We start from the raw sequence: 25,202 nt of genomic DNA on the forward strand, positions 1-25,202 counted from the left end.
CGTCTATGAGGGTGCCCTTGTTTACAGATTTAGGGTTGTACCTGCTGGGTTCCTTGATGATTTGTGTGAGATTGAGGGCATCTAGCTTAGATTGTAGGACTGTCAGGGTGTTAAGCATATCCCAGTTTAGGTCACGTAACAGAACAAACTCTGAAGCTAGATGGGGATCAAGCAATTCACAAATGGTGTCCAGGGCACAGCTGGGAGCTGAGGGGGGTCGGTAGCAGGAGGCAACAGTGAGAGACTTATTTCTGGAGAGAGTAATTTTTTAAATTAGTAGTTCGAACTGTTTGGGTATGGACCTGGAAAGTATGACATTACTTTGCAGGCTATCTCTGCAGTAGACTGCAACTCCTCCCCCTTTGGCAGTTCTATTTTGACGGAAAATGTTATAGTTGGGTATGGAAATCTCAGAATTTTTGGTGGCCTTCGTGAGCCAGGATTCAGACACGGCAAGGACATCAGGGTTAGCAGAGTGTGCTAAAGCAGTGAGTAAAACAAACTTAGGGAGGAGGCTTCTGATGTTGACATGCATGAAACCAAGGCTTTTTCGATCACAGAAGTCAACAAATGAGGGTGCCTGGGGACATGCAGGGCCTGGGTTTACCTCCACATCACCCGCGGAACAGAGGAGGAGTAGTATGAGGGTGCGGCTAAAGGCTATCAAAACTGGTCGCCTAGAGCGTTGGGGACAAAGAATAAAAGGAGCAGATATCTGGGCATGGTAGAATATATTCAGGGCATAATGCGCAGACAGGAGTATGGTGGGGTGCGGGTACAGCGGAGGTAAGCCCAGGCACTGGGTGATGATAAGAGAGGTTGTATCTCTGGACATGCTGGTTGTAATGGGTGAGGTCACTGCATGTGTGGGAGGTGGGACAAAGGAGGTATTAGGGGTATGAAGAGTGGAACTAGGGGCTCCATTGTAAACTAAAACAATGATAACTAACCTGAACAACAGTATACAAGGCATATAGACATTTGAGAGAGACATACAGCGAGGAATACAGTAATCACAGGTGTTGATTGGGAGAGCTAGCTAAACTAGTAGGTGAGACAACAACAGCTAATCAGCTAGCACAACAACAGCAGGTAAAATGGCGTTGACTAGGCAGAGAGAGTCGGATTAACTACACACAGAGCCTGAGTTCGGCTTGGGCCGACAGATAAAACATAAACAAACAGAATGGAGTACCGTGATTAATGTACAGTCCAGCAGGCATCAGCTATGTAGCCAAGTGATCACAGTGTCCAGGGGGCAGCGGTGGATGGGACAGGGAAGCTAGACTGGCAAGTATTATCCAGGCTAAAAATAAATAAAAAAACTGGCTGGCTGTACTGAAGGTAAAAGCCGCTAGCAGTGGCTAACAATGACTAAATTGATTGTAGCTAGTAAGCTGGTTAGCTTCTGGAGGTTCTTGAATGTGTTCTAAAAATAAAAAATAATAGCGATTCCGTATCACATTGGGGGAGGCAGGTTACCGGAAGGTATAATCAAATAAAAAATCGAAAAGAGATTGAAGGTAAATATGGGTCCAGTGAGTGGATGGGCTGGCTGGGGATGCGGCGATTCAGACAGTTAGCAGGTCTGTGCTAACAAGCTAACAGTTAGTAGGCCGGGGCTAAACAAGCTAGCAGTTAGCAGGCCAAATTAGCAAGCAAGCAGATAGCAAGGGCTAGAAAGTTAGCCTTTGGGGGACGTTGCGATGGGGGTTACGTCTGTTTATGCCTCTTCATGCGGTGACATCGATAGACCGGTCGTGGGTCCGGATATTGTAGCCCAGGAGTATGCTTCAGTGGTAGCACAGGAGCTCTGGCCGGGCTAGCTTCAAGCTAAGTGGATGGGAACACTAGCCAGGAGTAGTCATCCGGGGTTGCGGTTAGCTAGTTAGCTAGTTGTGAAGATCCAGATGAAAAAGTTCCGTTTGCGGTGGGAATCCGGGGATAAAAATAATAGGTCCATTATGCTCGCGTTGTTCGAACTGGCGAGAGCTTTCCGAGCTAAAGGTTAGCTAATGACCGCTAGAAATGGTTTGCTGACTGATAGCTGGTAGTTAGCTGGCTAGCTTCAGTTGAGGGGTTCCGGATCCGAAGTAAATATAAATACTTTAGAAAAAAAGCAGATCCACGCTACATTGGGTGAGGCGGGTTGCAGGAGAGTATTTAGATGTTGAGGTTTAGAAAAATGTTTTAAAAGATATGCAAAGAAAAAAAACGAATATATACAAGGGACACGACACGACAAGACGTCTGACTGCTACGCCATCTTGGATCCTATTCTAAAATGGATTAAATAAAACATTTTCCTAAGCAATCTACACACAATACCCCATGATGACAAAGCAAAAACTGGTTTATAGAAATGTTGGCAAATTTATCGCAAATGAAAAACCTAAATTAATTATTTACATAAGAATTCAGACCCTTTGCTAAGACTCAGAATTGAGCTCAGGTGCATCTTGATTCCATTGATCATCCTTGAGATGTTTCTTCAAATTGATTGGAGTCCACCTGTGGTAAATTCTATTGATTGGACATGGTTTGGAAAGGCACATACTTGTCTATATAAGGTCCCACAGTTGACAGTGCATGTCAGAGCAAAATCCAAGCCATGAGGATGGCTGGCCGTAAAACTGTCTGTAAAAGGTTCGAGACAGGATTATGTCGAGGCACAGATCTGGGCCAGATCTAGGGAGTTTTTCCTAGCCACCGTGCTTCTACACCTGCATTGCTTGCTGTTTGGGGTTTTAGGCTGGGTTTCTGTACAGCACTTTGAGATATCAGCTGATGTACAAAGGGCTATATAAATAAATTTGATTTGATTTGATTTGGGGAAGGGTACAAAAAAATGCAGCATTGAAGGTCCCCAAGAACACAGTGGACAACATAATTCTTAAATGGAAGAAGTTTGGAATCGCCAAGGCTCTTCCTAGAGCTGAGCAATCGAGGGAGATGACCAAGAACCCAATGGTCACTCTGACAGAGCTCCTTTGTGGAGATGGGAGAACTTTCCAGAAGGACAAACATCTCTGCAGCACTCCAACAATAAGGCCTGTATGGTAGAGTGGCATAACGGAAGCCACTCCTCAATAAAAGGCACATGACAGCCCTCTTGGAGTTTACCAAAAGGCACCTAAAGACTCTCAGACCATGAGAAACAAGATTCTCTGGTCTGATGAAACCAAGTTGTGATGGTTGGCATTCAGGTCAGAGTCCATCTTCCATTCCTGTGGCGGTCCTCATGAGAGCCAGTTTCATCATAGCTCTTGATGGTTTTTGTAACTGCACTTGAAGAAACTTTCAAAGTTTTTGAAATGTCCAAATTGACTGACCTTCATGTCTTAAAGTAATGATGGACTGTTGTTTCTCTTTGCTTATTTGAGCTGTTCTTGCCATTAATATGGACTTGGTCTTTCACCAAATAGGGCTATCTTCTAAATACCACCCCTACCTTGTCACAACACAATTGATAGGCTGAAACGCATTGGGAAGGAAAGAAATTACACAAATTAACTTTTTGCGGGCCACACCTGTTAATTGAAATGCATTCCAGGTGACTACCTCATGAAGCTTGGTTGAGAGAATGCCAAGAGTGAGCAAAGCTGTCATAAAAGCAAAGGGTGGCTACTTTGAATAATCTCAAATATATTTTGATTTGTTGAACACTTCTTGTTTACTACATGATTCCATATGTGTTATTTCATAGTTCTGATGTCTTCATTATTATTCTACAATGCAGAAATAAAGAAAAACCCTTGAATGAGTAGGTGTGTCCAAACTTTTGACTGTTACTGTATATGAAGTTAATGTTATATAAAGCTGATATAATATGACATTATATGAAGCTAATATAATACATTATATGAAGTAAATATGCTATGACTTGGGTGACTGGAGTCTTTGACAAATGTTTGGGCCCTCCTTTGACACTGCCTAGTATAGAGGTCCTGGATGGTAGGAAGCTTGGCCCCAGTGATGTACTGGGCCGTACACACTACCATCTGTAGCGCCTTATGGTCGGATGCCTAACAGTTGCCTTACCAGGCGGTGATGCAACCGGTCAGGATGCTCTCGATTGTCCAGCTGTATAACTTTTTGAGGATCTGGGGACCCATGACAAATCCATGCCACTCTCCTGAGGGGGAATAGGTTTTGTCGTGCCCTCTAAATTCCTGTCTTGGTGTTTTTTGACCATGATAGTTCGTTGGTGATGTGGACACCAAGGAACTTGAAACTCTCAACCCGCTCCACTCCTATTCCTGTAGTCCACGATCATCTACTTTGTTTTCCTGGCACTACACTGCCAGGTCTCTGACCTCATCCCTATAGGCTGTCTTATCATTGTCTGTAATCAGGCCTACCACTGTTGTTTCATCAGCAAACTTAATGGTGTTGAAGTCATGCCTGGCCATGCAGTCGTGAGTGAACAAGGGAGTACAGGAGGGGACTAAGCACACACCCCTTAGCAGCCCCCGTGTTGAGGATCAGTGTGGCAGATGTGTTGTTGCCTACCCTTACCACTTGTGGGCGGCCCATCAGGAATTCCAGGATCCAGTCGCAGAGGGAGGTGTTTAGTCTAGGGATGAGCTTTGTGGGCACTATGGTGTTGAATGCTGAGCTGTAGTCAATGTACAGCATTCTCACATAGGTGATCCTTTTGTCCAGGGGGGAAAGGCTGTGTGGAGTGTGATTGAGATGGCCTCATCTGTGGATCTGTTGGGTTCGTATGCGAATTGGAGTGGGTCTAGGGTTTCTGGGATGATGGTATGGATGTGAGCCATGACCAGCCTTTCAAAGCACTTCATGGCTACCGATGTGTGTGCTACTGGGCGGCAGTCATTTAGGCAGGTTATTCTAGCATTCTTGGGCACAGGGACTATGATGGTCTGCTTGATACATGTTGGTATTACAGACTACATAGATTGAAAGTGTCAGTGATGACACTTGCCAGTTGTTCCGCGCATGCTCTGAGTACACGCTCTGGTAATCTGTCTGGCCCCACGACCTTGTGAATGTTGACTTGTTTAAAGGTCTTGCTCACATCGGCTACGGAGAGCGTGATCACACAGTCATCCAGAACAGCTGGTGCTCTCAAGCATGTTTCAGTGTTGCTTGCCTCGAAGCGGGCATAAAAGGCACTTGGCTCGTCTGGTAGGCTTGCGTCACTGGGCAGCTCACGGCTGGGTTTCCCTTTGTAGTTTCTAATAGTTTGCAAGCCCTGCCACGTCCTACGAGCATCAGAGCCAGTGTAGTAGGATTCAATCTTAGTCCTGTATTAACGCTTTGCCTGTTTAATGTTTTGTCTGTGGAAATAGCGGGGTTTCGTATAAGCGTCCAGATTAATGTCACCCCCATTGAAAGCGGCATCTCTAGCCTTTAGCTCAGTGCGGATGTTGCCTGTAATCCATGGCTTCTGGTTGGGATATGTACGTACGGTCACTGCCGGGATGACGTCTATGCATTTATTGATGAAGCCGGTGACTGAGATGGTATACTCCTCAGTCTGTGCTAGCAAAATAGTCCTGTAGGGTAGCATCCGCATCATCTGACCACTTCTGTATTGAACGAGTTACTGGTACTTTCTGCTTTAGTTTTTGCAGGAATCAGGAGGATAGAATTATGATCAGATTTGCCAAATGGAGGGCGAGGGAGAGCTTTGTACACGTCTCTGTGTGTGGAGTTGTCACGTTCTGACCTTTATTTTCTTTGTTTTGCATTCATTATTTAGTATGGTCAGGGCGTGAGTTGGGGTGGGCAGTCTATGTTTGATTTTCTATGATTTGGGGATTTCTATGTTTCGGCCTAGTATGGTTCTCAATCAGAGGCAGGTGTCATTAGTTGTCTCTGATTGAGAATCATACTTAGGTAGCCTGGGTTGCACTGTTTGGGTGTGGGTGATTGTCTATGCTAGTGGCTTGTGTCATCACAGGTCTCATTTGTAGTTTCACGGTCGTTATTGGTTTATTGTTTTTGTATGTAGTGTTCAGTATTTTCTTTAATTAAATATTCACTATGAACACATACCACGCCGTATTTTGGTCCTCTGATCCTTCTCGCCTCTCCTCTTCAGATGAAGAGGAGGAACATCGTGACAGGAGTAAAGGTGGTCTAGAGTTTTTTTTTCCTCTGGTTGCACTTGTGACATGCTGGTAGGAATTAGGTCTTCAGGATTTAAGTTTGCCTTCATTAAAGTCCCCGGCCACTAGGGGCGCCACTTCTGGATAATTATGCATGTCCCCAGGCACCCTCATTTGTTGACTTCTGTGATCGAAAAAGCCTTGGTTTCATGCATGTCAACATCAGAAGCCTCCTCCCTAAGTTTGTTTTACTCACTGCTTTAGCACACTCTGCCAACCCCGATGTCCTTGCTGTGTCTGAATCCTGGCTTAGGAAGGCCACCAAAAATTCTTAGATTTCCATACCCAACTATTATATTTTCCGTCAAGATAGATAGGAATGCCAAAGGGGGAGGAGTTGCAGTCTACTGCAGAGATAGCCTGCAAAGTATTGTCATACTTTCCAGGTCCATACCCAAACCGTTCAAACTTCTAATTTAAAAAATGTATCTCTCCAGAAATAAGTCTCTCACTGTTGCCACCTGCTACCGACCCCCCTCAGCTCCCAGCTGTACCCTGGACACCATTTGTGAATTGATCACCCCCCCATCTAGCTTCAGAGTTTGTTCTGATAAGTGACCTAAACTGGGATATGCTTAACACCCCGGCAGTCCTACAATCTAAGCTAGATGCCCTCAATCTCACGCAAATCATAAGGGAACCCACCAGGTACAACCCTAAATCTGTAAACAATGGCACCGTCATAGAAGTTATCCTGACCAACTGGCCCTCCAAACACACCTCCGCTGTCTTCAATCACGATCTCAGGTATCACTGAAGCATTGCCTGTATCCGCTACGGGTCTGCAGTCAAACGACCACCCCTAATCACTGTCAAAAGCTTCCTAAAACACTTCTGTGAGCAGGCCTTTCTAATCGACCTGGCCCGGGTATCCTGGAAGGATATTGACTTCATCCCGTCAGTTGAGGATGCCTGGTCATTCTTTAAAAGTAACTTCCTCACCATTTTAGATAAGCATGCTCCGTTCAAAAAATGCAGAACTAAGAACAGATATAGCCCTTGGTTCACTCCAGACCTGACTGCCCTCGACCAGCACAAAAACATCCTGTGGTGGACTGCAATAGCATCGAATAGTCCCCGCGATATGCAACTGTTCAGGGAAGTCAGGAAACAATACACGCAGTCAGTCAGGAAAGTAAAGGCCAGCTTTTTCAAGCAGAAATTTGCATCCTGCAGCTCTAACTCCAAAAAGTTCTGGGACACTGTAAAGTGCATGGAGAACAAGAGCACCTCCTCCATGCTACCCACTGCACTGAGGCTAGGTAACACGGTCACCACCGATAAATCCATGATTATCGAAAACTTCAACAAGCATTTCTCAACGGCTGGCCATGCCTTCCTTCTGGCTACTCCAACCTCGGCCAACAGCTCCGGCCGGCCCCCCCCCGCAGCTACTCGCCCAAGCCTCCCCAGCTTCTCCTTTACCCAAATCCAGATAGCAGATGTTCTGAAAGAGCTGCAAAACCTGGACCCGTACAAATCAGCTGGGCTTGACAATCTGGACCCTCTATTTCTGAAACTACCCGCCGCTATTGTCACAACCCATATTACCAGCCTGTTCAACCTCTCTTTCATATCGTCTGAGATCCCCAAGGACTGGAAAGTTGCCGCGGTCATCCCGCTCTTCAAAGGGGGGGACACCCTGGACCCAAACTGTTACAGACGTATATCCATCCTGCCCTGCCTATCTAAGGTCTCCGAAAGTCAAGTCAACAAACAGATCACTGACCATCCTGAATCCCACCGTACCTTCTCCGCTGTGCAATCTGGTTTCCGAGCCGGTCATGGGTGCACCTCAGCCACGCTCAAGTTACTAAACGATATCGTAACCGCCATCGATAGAAGACAGTATTGTGCAGCCGTCTTCATCGACCTGGCCAAGGCTTTCGACTCTGTCAATCACCATATTCTTATCGGCAGACTCAGTAGCCTCGGATTTTCTAATGACTGCCTTGCCTGGTTCACCAACTACTTTGCAGACAAAGTTCAATGTGTCAAATCGGAGGGCATGTTGTCCGGTCCTCTGGCAGTCTCTATGGGGGTGCCACAGGGTTCAATTCTCGGGCCGACTCTTTTCTCTGTATATATCAATGATGTTGCTCTTGCTGCGGGCGATTCCCTGATCCACCTCTACACAGACGACACCATTCTGTATTCTTCTGGCCCTTCCTTGGACACTGATCTATCTAACCTACAAACGAGCTTCAATACCATACAACACTCCTTCCGTGGCGTCCAACTGCTCTTAAACGCTAGTAAAACCAAATGCATGCACCCGCACGCCCGATTAGCATCACCACCCTGGATGGTTCCGACCTAGAATATGTGGAAATCTATAAGTACCTAGGTGTCTGGCTCGACTGTAAACTCTCTTTCCAGACTCATATCAAACATCTACAATCCAAAATCAAATCGGCTTTCTATTTTGCAACAAAGCCTCCTTCACTCACGCCGCCAAACTTACCCTAGTAAAACTGACTATCCTACCGATCCTCGACTTTGGTGACGTCATCTACAAAATAGCTTCCAATACTCTACTCAGCAAACTGGATACAGTTTATCACAGTGCCATCCCTTTTGTTACTAAAGCACCTTATACCACCCACCACTGTGACCTGTATGCTCTAGTCGGTTGGCCCTCGCTACATATTCATCGCCAGACCCACTGGCTCCAAGTCATCTACAAGTCCATGCTAGGTAAAGCTCCGCTTTATCTCAGTTCACTGGTCACGATGGCAACACCCACACATAGCAGTCGGTCCAGCAGGTGTATCTCACTGATCATCCCTAAAGTCAACACCTCAATTGGCCGCCTTTCCTCCAGTTCTCTGCTGCCTGTGACTGGAACGAATTGCAAAAATCGTTGAAGTTGGAGTCTTTTATCTCCCTCACCAACTTTAAACATCTGCTATCTGAGCAGCTAACCGATCGCTGCAGCTGTACATAGTCCATCGGTATATAGCCCACCAAATTACCTACCTCATCCCCATACTGTTTTTATTTATTTAATTTTCTGCTCTTTTGCACACCAGTATCTCTACCTGCACATGACCATCGGATCATTTATCACTCCAGTGTTAATCTGCTAAATTGTAATTATTTGCCTACCTCCTCATGCCTTTTGCACACAATGTATATAGACTTTTTTTTTTACTGTGTTATTGACTTGTTTATTGTTTACTCCATGTGTAACTCTGTGTTGTTGTCTGTTCACACTGCTATGCTTAATCTTGGCCAGGTCGCAGTTGTAAATGAGAACTTGATCTCAACTAGCCTACCTGGTTAAATAAAGGTGAAATTAAAAAAAAAAAAATCTTGTTTACTTATGACCCTATACAGCTCATTGAGTGCGGTGTTGTGTTTGTGTTGGTAAATAGATGGTGACAAATAATATCGATGAGAACTCTCTTGGTAGGTAGTGTGGCCTACAGTTTATCATGAGGTATTCTACCTCAGGCGGGCAATATCTCGAGACTTTAATATTAGACATCACGCAACAGCAGTAATTGACAAATACACACACCCCCACCCCTCGTCTTACCAGACTTAGCTGCTCTGTCCTGCCGATGCACGGAAAACCCAGCCAGCTCTATATTATCTTTGTCGTCGTTCAGCCACGACTCTGTGAAACATAAGATATAACAGTTTTGAATGTCCCGTTGGTAGGATAGTCTCGACCGTAGCGCATCCAGTTTGTTTTCCAGTGATTGCATGTTAGCCAATAGAACCGATGGTAATGGTGACTTACTCACTCACCTCCGAATCCTCACCAGGCACCCCAACCTTCTCCCTCTGTATCTCCGCCTTTTCTTCACGCAAATGACTACCTGACATGATGACTCCTTGCTGTCCCCAGTCCACCTGGCCATGCTGCTGCTCCAGTTTCAACTTCCACCTGACTGTGCTGCTGCTCCAGTTTCAACTGTTCTGCCTTATTATTATTCGACCATGCTGGTCATTTATGAACATTTGAACATCTTGGCCATGTTCTGTTATAATCTCCACCCGGCACAGCCAGAAGAGGACTGGCCACCCCACATAGCCTGGTTCCTCTCTAGGTTTCTTCCTAGGTATTGGCCTTTCTAGGGAGTTTTTCCTAGCCACCGTGCTTCTACACCTGCATTGCTTGCTGTTTGGGGTTTTAGGCTGGGTTTCTGTACAGCACTTTGAGATATAGGAAGTTAGGAAGTTAGGAAGTAGGAAGTTGATCCAAGGTGGCATAGCAGTTCAGACGTCTTTTGTCCTCGTCTTGTCGTGTCCTGTATATATATATATTTACAACTTTTTCACATACATTTTATTTTTATTTTCCATCAACTCATCTTCAAAACACTCTCCTGCAACCCGCCTCACCAATGTATATTTATAAAAAAGTATTATTTACCTCAGATCTGTAATCCTCCAAGAAGCTAGCCAGAAACTCCAAGAAGCTAGCCTGAAACTAGCCAGAAGCTAATCCAGAAGCTAGTTCAGAAGCTAGTTAGCTCCTTTACTGGCAAATCGTTAGTATTCAGCTAACCACGGTTTGTGGTCATCAGCTATCCTTTAGCTCAAAAATCTATCGCCAGTTCTGTACGGCGCAGCACGGCTCGGAACGGAACATACCGGACCAATTTATCTCTCCATGTCCCTGGATTTCGACTGCTCTCTGGACATTCATACCCGGATCTCACAGCTAGCTAGCTGCTATCCGTGTGACTATCGGCCTTCGTCGATTCCGGAGCAAACATCAATTATTCCGGAGCTAGCAAGCTCCGTCAATCACTCCTGAGTTCCATCAATCACACCTGGGCTGCAGTCACCTATCCGGACCCGTTTTACTGCCTTCGCGGAGCCCCACCGGGCCTTCACAACTGGACTGCCGACGTTATCTACCCGAAGGAGTTATTCGGCTGGCTCCTCCGTCGCGACGTTACCTGAACGCCCATCTGCGGCCTGCTAACCGTTAGCTGTCTTACCGGCTGCTATCTGAATAGACAATCGGACAAATTTTATTTTTATTTTTATTTTTTATTATTATTATTATGTTTTCTTCTTGGGCCTCTATAACTATATCTATTGTTTTTATTTTTGTTGTTGTTGTGTGATTTGGATGAATCCCCTCTACCACACGGAACCCCACTAATCTACTGACGGAACGCAAGAGGTGGCTAACAACAGACCTCCATCCTATGCTAGCTTGCTACCGATGCCCTGGCTAGCTGTCTAAATCACCAACCAACCTCTCCACTCACCGGACCCTTTTGATCACTCGACTAAGCATGCCTCTCCTTAATGTCAATATGTCTTGTCCATTGCTGTTCTGGTTAGTGTTTATTGGCTTATTTCACTGTAGAGCCTCTAGTCCTGCTCACTATACCTTATCCAACCTATTAGTTCAACCACCCACTCATGCAATGACATCTCCTGGTTTCAACGATGTTTCTAGAGACAATATCTCTCTCTTCATCACTCAATACCTAGGTTTACCTCCACTGTATTCACATCCTACCATACATTTGTCTGTACATTATACCTTGATGCTATTTTATCGCCCCCAGAAACCTCCTTTTACTCTATGTTCCAGACGTTCTAGACGACCAATTCTCATAGCTTTTAGCCGTACCCTTATTCTACTCCTCCTATGTTCCTCTGGCGATGTAGAGATGAATCCAGGCCCTGCAGTGCCTAGCTCCACTCCTATTCCCCAGGCGCTCTCTTTTGACGACTTCTGTAACCGTAATAGCCTTGGTTTCATGCATGTTAACATTAGAAGCCTCCTCCCTAAGTTTGTTCTATTCAATGCTTTAGCACACAACCCGGATGTTCTAGCTGTGTCTGAATCCTGGCTTAGGAAGACCACCAAAAATTCTGACATTTTAATTCCAAACTACAACATTTTCAGACAAGATAGAACTGCCAAAGGGGGCGGTGTTGCAATCTACTGCAAAGATAGCCTGCAGAGTTCTGTCCTACTATCCAGTCTGTACCCAAACAATTTGAACTTCTACTTTTAAAAATCCACCTCTCTAAAAACAAGTCTCTCACCGTTGCCGCCTGCTATAGACCACCCTCTGCCCCCAGCTGTGCTCTGGACACCATATGTGAACTGATTGCCCCCCATCTATCTTCAGAGTTCGTGCTGCTAGGCGACCTAAACTGGAACATGCTTAACACCCCAGCCATCCTACAATCTAAACTTGATGCCCTCAATCTCACACAAATTATCAATGAACCTACCAGGTACCTCCCCAAAGCCTTAAACACGGGCACCCTCATAGATATCATCCTAACCAACTTCCCCTCTAAATACACCTCTGCTGTCTTCAACCAAGATCTCAGCGATCACTGCCTCATTGCCTGCATCCCTAATGGGTCAGCGGTCAAACGACCTCCACTCATCACTGTAAAACGCTCTCTGAAACACTTCTGCGAGCAGGCCTTTCTAATCGACCTGGCCGGGGTATCCTGGAAGGATATTGATCTCATCCCGTCAGTAGAGGATGCCTGGATATTTTTTTTAAATGCCTTCCTAACCATCTTAAATAAACATGCCCCATTCAAGAAATTTAGAACCAGGAACAGATATAGCCCTTGGTTCTCCCCAGACCTGACTGCCCTTAACCAACACAAAAACATCCTATGGCGTTCTGCATTAGCATCGAACAGCCCCCGTGATATGCAGCTGTTCAGGGAAGCTAGAAACCATTATACACAGGCAGTTAGAAAAGCCAAGGCTAGCTTTTTCAAGCAGAAATTTGCTTCCTGCAACACTAACTCAAAAAAGTTCTGGGACACTGTAAAGTCCATGGAGAATAAGAACACCTCCTCCCAGCTGCCCACTGCACTGAAGATAGGAAACACTGTCACCACTGATAAATCCACCATAATTGAGAATTTCAATAAGCATTTTTCTACGGCTGGCCATGCTTTCCACCTGGCTACTCCTACCCCGGACAACAGCACTGCACCCCCAACAGCAACTCGCCCAAGCCTTCCCCATTTCTCCTTCTCCCAAATCCATTCAGCTGATGTTCTGAAAGAGCTGCAAAATCTGGACCCCTACAAATCAGCCGGGCTAGACAATCTGGACCCTTTCTTTCTAAAATTATCTGCCGAAATTGTTGCCACCCCTATTACTAGCCTGTTCAACCTCTCTTTCGTGTCGTCTGAGATTCCCAAAGATTGGAAAGCAGCTGCAGTCATCCCCCTCTTCAAAGGGGGGGACACTCTTGACCCAAACTGCTACAGACCTATATCTATCCTACCGTGCCTTTCTAAGGTCTTCGAAAGCCAAGTCAACAAACAGATTACCGACCATTTCAAATCTCACCATACCTTCTCTGCTATGCAATCTGGTTTCAGAGCTGGTCATGGGTGCACCTCAGCCACGCTCAAGGTCCTAAACGATATCTTAACCGCCATCGATAAGAAACATTACTGTGCAGCCGTATTCATTGATCTGGCCAAGGCTTTCGACTCTGTCAATCACCATATCCTCATCGGCAGACTCGACACTCTTGGTTTCTCAAATGATTGCCTCGCCTGGTTCACCAACTACTTCTCTGATAGAGTTCAGTGTGTCAAATCGGAGGGTCTGCTGTCCGGACCTCTGGCAGTCTCTATGGGGGTGCCACAGGGTTCAATTCTTGGACCGACTCTCTTCTCTGTATACATCAATGAGGTCGCTCTTGCTGCTGGTGAGTCCCTGATCCACCTCTACGCAGACGACACCATTCTGTATACTTCCGGCCCTTCTTTGGACACTGTGTTAACAACCCTCCAGGCAAGCTTCAATGCCATACAACTCTCCTTCCGTGGCCTCCAATTGCTCTTAAATACAAGTAAAACTAAATGCATGCTCTTCAACCGATCGCTACCTGCACCTACCCGCCTGTCCAACATCACTACTCTGGACGGCTCTGACTTAGAATACGTGGACAACTACAAATACTTAGGTGTCTGGTTAGACTGTAAACTCTCCTTCCAGACCCATATCAAACATCTCCAATCCAAAGTTAAATCTAGAATTGGCTTCCTATTTTGCAACAAAGCATCCTTCACTCATGCTGCCAAACATACCCTTGTAAAACTGACCATCCTACCAATCCTCGACTTTGGCGATGTCATTTACAAAATAGCCTCCAATACCCTACTCAACAAATTGGATGCAGTCTATCACAGTGCATTCCGTTTTATCACCAAAGCCCCATATACTACCCACCATTGCGACCTGTACGCTCTCGTTGGCTGGCCCTCGCTTCATACTCGTCGCCAAACCCACTGGCTCCATGTCATCTACAAGACCCTGCTAGGTAAAGTCCCCCCTTATCTCAGCTCGCTGGTCAACATAGCATCTCCCACCTGTAGCACACGCTCCAGCAGGTATATCTCTCTAGTCACCCCCAAAACCAATTCTTTCTTTGGCCGCCTCTCTTTCCAGTTCTCTGCTGCCAATGACTGGAACGAACTACAAAAATCTCTGAAACTGGAAACACTTATCTCCCTCACTAGCTTTAAGCACCAACTGTCAGAGCAGCTCACAGATTACTGCACCTGTACATAGACCACCTATAATTTAGCCCAAACAACTACCTCTTTCCCAACTGTATTTAATTTTAATTTATTTATTTATTTTGCTCCTTTGTACCCCATTATTTTTATTTCTACTTTGCACATTCTTCCATTGCAAAACTACCATTCCAGTATTTTACTTGCTATATTGTATTTACTTTGCCATCATGGCCTTTTTTGCCTTTACCTCCCTTCTCACCTCATTTGCTCACATTGTATATAGACTTGTTTATACTGCATTATTGACTGTATGTTTGTTTTTACTCCATGTGTAACTCTGTGTCGTTTTATCTGTCGAACTGCTTTGCTTTATCTTGGCCAGGTCGCAATTGTAAATGAGAACTTGTTCTCAACTTGCCTACCTGGTTAAATAAAGGTAAAATAAAAATAAATAAAAAATAAATATCAGCTGATGTACGAAGGGCTATATAAATACATTTGATTTGATTTGATTTGGGCCTGGTCTCATTAAGAAAAATCTTTGTCCAGTTCAAGGTGAGTAATTTCTGTTCTGATGTCCAGATGATCTCTTTGGTCATAAGAGACGGTAGCAGCATCTTTGTGTACAAAATAAGTTAACAACAATGCAAAAAAATATATATAATTGCACAGTTGGTTAGGAACCCGTAAAACTGCAACCCCTCCGGCGCCATTATACTACATAATGTTGTGATTTAAAGCTAATATGATATGCCGTTATATGAAGGTGACATAATATTAAGTTATTTGAAACTAATATGACATGATGTTACATGACATCGATTAGATATGACGATATATGAAGCTAAAATTATGATGTGATGTGGGAAGTTAATAGATATATGAAGGTAATATGATATGATGTTTTATGAGGTTATATGAAGTTACTATGATATGACATTATTTTAATATAATAAAATACGTTAAATGAAATAGATATGATATTAAGTTGTATGGAGCTAATATGATATGTTATATGAAGTCGAGGTTATATTTATGTATATGAAGCTGATATAAGATATTATGTAAAGTGAATATGACTTGAAGTTATATGAAGCTTATGATATGTGCATATACGATGCTCATATGAAATGACATTATATATAATTAAATGATAAGGAGTTATATAAAGGAAATCTCATGTGAAGGTGATGTTATGTTTTAGGAAGTAGATATTAAGTTACAGTATATGAAGCTAATATAATGTTACTTCAACCTAATATTATATGAAGTTGATATGATGTTATATGAAGTCATTTAAAGCTAATGAAATGACACTATATAAAGGTAATGTGATATGAAGCTATATGAAGCTAATCTGATATATAGATATCATATTAAAGAAGCTAATAACAACTGATAAGTGAAGCTAATATGACATGAAGTTATATAAAGCTAATATGATATTATATGACGTTATATGAAGCCAATATGATGTTGTATGAAGCTAATATGTTATGATTTTATATGAAGGCAATAATACATTATGAAGCTAACATACATCAACGTGTATTGATCACATCTTTACTAATGCTGCAGTAATTTGCTTTAAAGCAGTATCCAAATCCATAGGATGTAGTGATCACAATATAATAGCCATATCTAGGAAAACCAAAGTTCCAAAGGCTGGGCCTAATATTGTGTATAAGAGGTCAGGCTGGGCCTAATATTGTGTATAAGAGGTCAGGCTGGGCCTAATATTGTGTATAAGAGGTCAGGCTGGGCCTAATATTGTGTATAAGAGGTCAGGCTGGGCCTAATATTGTGTATAAGAGGTCAGGCTGGGCCTAATATTGTGTATAAGAGGTCAGGCTGGGCCTAATATTGTGTATAAGAGGTCAGGCTGGGCCTAATATTGTGTATAAGAGGTCAGGCTGGGCCTAATATTGTGTATAAGAGGTCATACAATAAGTTTTGTAGTGATTCATATGTTAAAGATATAAATCATATTTGCCGGTCTGTGGTGTGTAGTGAAGAGGTCTGTGGTTTGTAGTGAAGAGGTCTGTGGTGTGTAGTGAAGAGGTCTGTGGTGTGTAGTGAAGAGGTCTGTGGTGTGTAGTGAAGAGGTCTGTGGTTTGTAGTGAAGAGGTCTGTGGTGTGTAGTGAAGAGGTCTGTGGTGTGTAGTGAAGAGGTCTGTGGTGTGTAGTGAAGAGGTCTGTGGTTTGTAGTGAAGAGGTCTGTGGTTTGTAGTGAAGAGGTCTGTGGTGTGTAGTGAAGAGGTCTGTGGTGTGTAGTGAAGAGGTCTGTGGTTTGTAGTGAAGAGGTCTGTGGTGTGTAGTGAAGAGGTCTGTGGTGTGTAGTGAAGAGGTCTGTGGTTTGTAGTGAAGAGGTCTGTGGTGTGTAGTGAAGAGGTCTGTGGTGTGTAGTGAAGAGGTCTGTGGTTTGTAGTGAAGAGGTCTGTGGTGTGTAGTGAAGAGGTCTGTGGTGTGTAGTGAAGAGGTCTGTGGTGTGTAGTGAAGAGGTCTGTGGTTTGTAGTGAAGAGGTCTGTGGTTTGTAGTGAAGAGGTCTGTGGTGTGTAGTGAAGAGGTCTGTGGTGTGTAGTGAAGAGGTCTGTGGTGTGTAGTGAAGAGTCACCAGACACTGCACTTGACACATTTATGAAATTGCTTATTCCAGTTACTAATAAGCATGCACCCATTAAGAAAATGACTATAAAAACTGTTTAATCCCCTTTGATTGACGAGGAATTAAAAAAATTGTACGGTTATGAGGGATGAGGCAAAAGGTATGGCAAATAAGTCTGGCAGCCCAACTGATAGGCAAACGTACTGCAAATTAAGAAATCATGTAAGTTTGTGTGCTTTTGGTGTCAAGCCAAATTTCTTCAGCCTCCTGAGGTTGAAGAGGCGCTGCTGCGCCTTCTTCACCATGCTGTCTGTGTGGGTGGACCAATTCAGTTTGTCCATGATGTGTACACAGAGGAACTTACTACCCTCTCCACTACTGTCCCGTCGATGTGGATAGGGGGGTGCTCCCTCTGCTGTTTCCTGAAGTCCACGATCATCTCCTTTGTTTTGTTGACGTTGAGTGTGAGGTTAATTTCCTGACACCACACTCCGAGGGCCCTCACCTCCTCCCTGTAAGCCATCTCGTCGTTCTTGGTAATCAAGCCTACCACTGTAGTTTCGTCTGCAAACTTTATGATTGAGTTAGAGGCGAGCATTGCCACGCAGTCGTGGGTGAACAGGGAGTACAGGAGAGGGCTCAGAACGCACCCTTGTGGGGCCCCAGTGTTGAGGATCAGCGGGGTGGAGATGTTGTTACCTACCCTCACCACCTGGGGGCGGCCCGTCAGGAAGTCCAGTACCCAGTTGCACAGGGTGGGGTCGAGACCTAGGGTCTTGATGATGAGTTGATGATTAGTTTGGAGGGTACTATGGTGTTAATTGCAGAGCTGTAGTCGATGAACAGCATTCTCACATAAGTATTCCTCTTGTCCAGATGGGCTAGGGCAGTGTGCAGTGTGATTGTGATTGCGTCGTCTGTGGACCTATTGGGGCGGTAAGCAAATTGGAGTGGGTCTAGGGTGTCAGGTAGGGTGGAGGTGATATGGTCCTTGACATGTCTCTCAAAGCACTTCATGATGACGGAAGTGAGTGCTATGGGGCGGTAGTCGTTTAGCTCAGTTACCTTGGGAACAGGAACAATGGTGGCCCTCTTGAAGCATGTGGGAACAGCAGACTGGGATAAGGATTGATTGAATATGTCCGTAAACACACCAGCCAGCTGGTCTGCGCATGCTCTGAGGCGCGGCTGGGGATGCCATCAGGGCCTCCAGCCTTGCGAGGGTTAACACGTTTAAATGTTTTACTCACGTTGGCTGCAGTGAAGGAGAGTCCACAGGTTTTGGTAGCGCGCTGTGTCAGTGGCACTGTATTGTCCTCAAAGCGAGCAAATAAGTTGTTTAGTCTGTCTGGGAGCAAGACATCCTGGTCCGCGACGGGGCTGGTTTTCTTATAGTAATCCGTGATTGACTGTAGACCCTGCCACATACCTCTTGTGTCTGAGCCGTTGAATTGCGACTCTACTATGTCTCTATACTGACGCCTAGCTTGTATGATTTCCTTGCGGAGGGATTAGCTACACTGTTTGTATTCGGTCATGTTTCCGGTCCCCTTGCCCTGACTAAAAGCAGTAGTTCGCACTTTCAGTTTCGCGCGAATGCTGCCATCAATCGGTTTCTGGTTTGGGAATGTTTTAATGGTTGCTATGGGTACGACATCGCTGATGCACTTGCTAATAAACTCGTTCACCGAATCAGCGTATTCGTCAATGTTGTTGTTTGACGCAGTGCGAAACTTATCCCACTCCACGTGATCGAAGCAATCTTGAGGCGTGGAATCAGATTGGTCGGACCAGCGTTGAACAGACCTGAACGCGGGAGCTCCCTGTTTTAGTCTCTGTCTATAGGGTGGGAGCAACAAAATGGAGTCGTGGTCAGCTTTTACAAAAGGAGGGCGGGGGAGGGCCTTATATGTGTTGCGGAAGTTAGAATAACAATGATCCAGGGTTTTACCAGCCCTGGTAGCACAATCAATATACTGACAGAATTCAGGGAGTCTTGTTTTCAGATTAGCCTTGTTCAAATCCCCAGCTATGAATGCAGCCCAGGATATGTGGTTTCCAGTTTAAATAGAGTCAAATAAATTTCGTTCAGGGCCGTTGATGGGTCTGCTTGGGGGTGAATATATGCGGCTGTGATTATAATCGAAGATAATTCTCTTGGTAGATAATGCGGTCGACATTTGATTGTGAGGTAAATCAGGAGAACAGAAGGACTTGAGTACCTGTATGTTGTTATGATCACACCATGTCTCATTAATCATAAGGCATTACCACCCCCGCCCCTCTTCTTACCAGAAAGATGTTTGTTTCTGTCAGCGCAATGCGTGAAGAAACCAGCTGGCTGTACTGACTCCGATAGCGTGTCTCGAGTGAGCCATGTTTCCGTGAAGCAAAGAGCGTTACAGTCTCTTATGTCTCTCTGGAATACTACCCTTGCTCGGATTTCATCAACCGTGTTGTCAAGAGACTGGACATTGGCGATGCTCTGGAGCAGTGCGCGATGTGCCCGTCTCCAGACCCTGACCAGAAGACCGCTTCATCTGCCCCTTTTACGGCAACGTTGTTTTGGTTCACCGGCTGGGATCCAATCCATTGTCCTGGGTGGTCGTAATGATGATGAGTTGACGTTGCTCTTAAATCCAGTAGTTCCTCCCAACTGTATGTAATAAAACCTAAGATTACCAGGGGTACCAATGTAAAAAAAAAAGGCGGCCATCTCTGTTGGCGCCGGAAGAAGTTCTCCGGCGCCGACAGGTAGATGCAGGTATTCCCCAGGATAGTTGTTTAGGCCTCTTGCTTTTTTCAATCTTTACAAATGACATGCTACTGGCTTTGAGTAAAGCCAGTGTGTTTATGTATGCAGATGACTCAACACTATACACGTCAGCTACTACAACGACTGAAATTACTGCAACACTTAACCTCTCTAGGATAGGGGACGCTAGCGTCTCACTTGGCAAAAAGCCATGGAAAATGCAGCGCTGCAAATTCAAATAAAATGATATAAAAATCTAACTTTCATTAAATCACACATGTAAAATACTAAATTAAAGCTACACTCGTTGTGAATCCAGCCAACATGTCGGATTTTAAAAAGGCTTTTCGGCAAAAGCATAAGAAGCTATTATCTGATGATAGCACAATAGTAAACAAAGAGGGTAGCATATTTCAACCCTGCAGACGCTACACAAAACGCAGAAATAAAATATAAAACATGCATTACCTTTGACGAGCTTCTTTTGTTGGCACTACAATATGTCCCATAAACATCACAATTGGTCCTTTTGTTTGATTAATTCCATTGATATATATATCCAAAATGTCAATTTATTTGGCGCGTTTGATCCAGAAAAACACTGGTTGAAAAATGGTTTCTCTCTGTTTACGGAGGTGCTATCCTCAGATAATAGCATTGTTTGCTTTCGCCGAAAAGCCTTTTTGAAATCTGACATATTGGCTGGATTCACAACAAGTGTAGCTTTATTTTGCTATCTTGCATGTGTGATTTAATGAAAGTTTGATTTTTATAGTAATTTATTTGAATTTGGCATGTCAATTTCTCATGGCTCAAAGTGGAAGAGAGATTGACATTGTATCATCTTAAGAGGCTTCTTAAGTACAGTTTTAGTATTTAATTGTAACTGAGAATAACATTCCCTAATGCACCTGTCGTAAACTACCTGAGGAACCCAGGAAGAGTAGCTGCTCCCTTGGGGATCCATAATAAATACAAATAGGATATTACATTATGATTCTAATATGATGTGACGTTACATGAAGAAGATATATGAATTTGACAAATTATTTTCATTTCAAGTTAGTGTACTGTTAGCTAGCTAGCTAACGTTAGCTGTCTGGCTCGCTAACTAATGTTACGTCATGCGTTGGGTTTCATTGTTTACCTAGCTAGCTATCCAGCTACATTTCTTAACAAAAGACACTCGTCCTAGTGTGGCAGAGAGCAGAATAACAAATGCATTTTTTTAACGCTCAACACCCGTTGAATATGTCCAGTGTCAGTAAATGTTGGCAATAAATCACCCCTACTTATTGGTGTCGAGTGTGCGCTCTGAATGCGAAACACTCTGCATTTAGTAACGGACAATCTGACAGCACAGTTGCAGTCACCAATGCTCTGGATAACATAACAGCTTAACCAGCTCTGATAGGGCGAGTAATGTTCAGTGAGATGTTCTCTCTCTCTCTCTCTTAAATGTCTGGAAGTAGCTGGCAAGTTAGTACAGAAAGCACAGATCAACCCTTAAAGAGATGAGTGGGGCTAAGGCTTAAGAGGGTGTGAACAATGCTGAATGGGTGTAGACAAAAAAGGTCTCTCCAATAGTAGTACCAAAACTTTGAAAGACGGTTTTCTCAAAAGTGAGTATACAAGTTCACCAACTTTCAAAGCAGAATTACTTTCCCATTTTTTCCTCAAATGCAATGTTTGATATGCCATTTTGTAGATCTGAGTCTACTTTTATCCATGTAAAAAACAGATTTTAAAATGTTGGGACTGAATCTAGGTGGTGATTCACGTATGATATGAAGTTATATGAAGCTAAAATGATGATGCTATAAATTTTATATATATTTTTCCCCACCTTCTTTTTAACCAGGTAGGCCAGTTGAGAACAAGTTCTCATTTTAAAACTGCGACCTGGCCAAGATAAAGCAAAGCAGTGCGACACAAACAACACAGCGTTACACATGTAATAAACAAATGTACAGTCAATAACACAATAGAAAAAAAGAAAAGAAAAAGTATATATACAGCGAATGCAAATGAGGTAAGATAAGAGAGTTAAGGCAATAAATAGGCCAAAGTGGCGAAATAAATTACAATTTTTAATTAACGCTGGAGTGATAATGTGTAGATGATGATGTGCAAGTAAAGATACTGGGGATGAGGTAGTTGGGTTAGAGCTATTTACAGATGGGCTGTGCACAGGTGCAATGATCGGTAAGCTGCTCTGACAGATGATGCTTAAAGCTAGTGAGGGAGCTATTAGTCTCCAGCTTCAGTGATTTTTGCAATTCCTTCCAGTCAACTGGAAGGAAAGGCGTCCAAAGGAGGAATTGGCTTTGGGGATGACCAGTGAGATATACCTGCTGGAGAGCGCGCTATGGGTTGGTGTTGCTATGGTGACCAGTGAGCTGAGATAAGGCGGGGCTTTACCTAGCAAAGACTTATAGATGACCTGGAGCCAGTAGGTGTAGCGACGAATATGAAGCGAGGGCCAGCCAACGAGAGCATACATGTCGCAGTGGTGGTTAGTATATGGGGCTTTGGTGACAAAACGGACGGCACTGTGATAGACTGCATCCAATTTGTTGAGTAGAGTGTTGGAGGCTATTTTGCAAATGACATCACTGAAGTCGAGGATCGGTACGAGAGTCAGTTTTACGAGGGTATGTTTAGCAGCTTAAGTGAAAGAGGCTTTGTTGCGAAACAGGAAGCCGATTCTAGATTTAATTTTGGATTGGAGATGCTTAATGTGACTCTTGAGGAGAATTTACAGTCTAACCAGACACCTAGGTATTTGTAGTTGTCCACATATTCTAAGTCAGAACCGTCCAGAGTAGTGATGCTAGACGGGAGGGCAGGTGTGGGCAGTGATCGGTTGAAGAGCATGCATTTAGTTTTAGTTTTACTAGCATTTAAGAGCATTTGGAGGCCACGGAAGGAGTTAAAGGATTAAAATGGATTATGTTATTAATTTGCTTATGTGCCATTGTACTTATGCTCACTGTATAGCTGAACATTTAGGCCTCTCTGTGTCTAGCTCTCTGCCAAAACCCGCAGCCCCGCATCTGTGAGAAAAGGTGAGAAAAGGGACTGAGGGTGATAGCGAGACACAGAGAGACAATGTCTGTTTTTCTCTGAAATAAGGGCAGATTTGCATACCGCTGAGACAGGTTCTCAGAAAACTTGTGTTAAGAATAACTTGTTATTTTAGCTACACATGCAGGGTTGACAGAGGAAATCACACCACAAGGTGCAATCTTGGAGATTGCACCTTGTGCGATCAGATCCTGTCTCTCTTTTATTGGGGGCAGAACACAGGAGAGACATCAGTTGTATGTCTAATGTTTGATCTTTGATTTCTGTCTGCAGCTGTATATGGATAAAATTGTTATGATTTATAAAAGCACATTTTGAGTGTTCCTTACTTGTTAAGTAAATAACGGAGCCCATAAAAGTGGAACCAACAGAGTGTTGTATGGCATTGAAGCTCATCTGGAGGTTTGTTAACACAGTGTCCAAAGAAGGAAAAGAAGTATACAGAATGGTATTGTCTGCGTAGAGGTGGATCAGAGAATCACCAGCAGTAAGAGCGACATCATTGATATATACAGAGAAAAGAGTCGGAACGAGAATTGAACTCTGTGGCACCCCATAGAGACTGCCAGTGATCCGGACAACAGGCCCTCCGATTTAACACACTGAACTCTATCTGAGAAGTAGTTGGTGGACCAGGCAAGGCAGTCATTTGAAAAACCAGGGCTGTTGAGTCTGCCGATAAGAATGCGGAGATTGACAGAGTCGAAAGCCTTAGCCAGGTCGATGAAGACGGCTGCACAGTACTGTGCATGACCAGCTTAGAAACCAAACACACCAAGGCAATCATGAAGAGGGCACGACAAAGTCTATTCCCCTCAGGAAACTAAAAAGATGTGGCATTGGTCCTGAGATCCTCAAAAGGTTCTACAGCTGTAACATCGAGAGCATCCTGGTTGCATCACTGCCTGGTACAGCAATTGCTCGGCCTCTGACCGCAAGGCACTACAGAGGGTAGTGTGTTACGTCCCAGTACATCACTGGGGCTTAGCTGCCTGCCATCCAGGACCTCTACACAGGGCGGTGTCAGAGGAAGGCCCTAAAAATCCACCCCACCCCAGCCACCCCAGTCATAGATTGTTCTCTCTACTACCGCATGGCAAGCGGTACCGGAGTGCCAAGTCTAGGACAAAAAGGCTTCTTAACAGTTTTTACCCCCCAAGCCATAAGACTCCTGAACAGGTAATCAAATGTCTACCCAGACTATTTGCACTGCCTGGTACGGCCACTGCTCGGCCTACAGAGGGTAGTGCATATGGCCCAGTACATCACTGGGGCTAAGCTGCCTGCCATCCAGGACCTCTACACCAGGCGGTGTCAGACGAAGGCCCTAAAAATTGTCAATGATCCCAGCCACACCAGTCATAGGCTATTCTCTCTACTACCACATGGCAAGCGGTACCGGAGGGCCAAGTCTAGGACCAAAAGGCTTCCCAACAGTTTTTACCCCCCAAGCCATAAGACTCCTGAACAGGAAATCAAATGGCTACCCGGACTATTTGCATTGTGTGCCCCCCAACCCCTCTTCTTTATGCTGCTGCTACTCTCTGTTTATCATATATGCATAGTCACTTTAACTATACATTCATGTACATACTACCTCAATCAGCCCGACTAACCGGTGCCCCCACACATTGGCTACCTGGACTGTCTGCGTTGTGTCCCGCCACCAGCCACCCACCACCCACCACCCACCAACCCCTCTTTTACGCTACTGCTACGCTCTGTTTATCATATATGCATAGTCACTTTAACCATACCTACATGTACATACTACCTCAATCAGCCCGACTAACCGGTGTCTGTATATAGCCTCGCTACTGTATTTAGCCTCGCTACTGTATATAGCCTCACTACTGTATATAGCCTCTCTACTGTTATTTTCCAGTCTTTTTTACTGTTGTTTTTATTTCTTTACTTATCTATTGTTCACCTAATACCTTTTTTTTACTTAAAAATTGCACTGTTGGTTAGATCCTGTAAGTAAGCATTTGACTGTAAGGTGTACTTTGATTTGATTTGTACCGGTACCCCCTGTATATAGCCTCACTATTGCGATGTACTGCTGCTCTTTTACTATTTGTTATTCTTATCTCTTACTTTTTTATTTAGTTATTTATTTTCAGT

The 25,202-nt window shown here is 44.2% G+C and overlaps 1 protein-coding gene across 1 annotated transcript in view; it reads right to left on the reverse strand.

The window, feature by feature from the left end:
* LOC109884527 (dendritic cell-specific transmembrane protein) overlaps positions 1–25,202 on the reverse strand; it is a 37,776-nt gene that overhangs the window by 5,950 nt on the left and 6,624 nt on the right. The gene's annotated exons all lie outside the window — the stretch shown is intronic.

Source organism: Oncorhynchus kisutch, linkage group LG17 (assembly GCF_002021735.2).
Source record: "Oncorhynchus kisutch isolate 150728-3 linkage group LG17, Okis_V2, whole genome shotgun sequence".
NCBI classification, from domain to species: domain Eukaryota; kingdom Metazoa; phylum Chordata; class Actinopteri; order Salmoniformes; family Salmonidae; genus Oncorhynchus; species Oncorhynchus kisutch.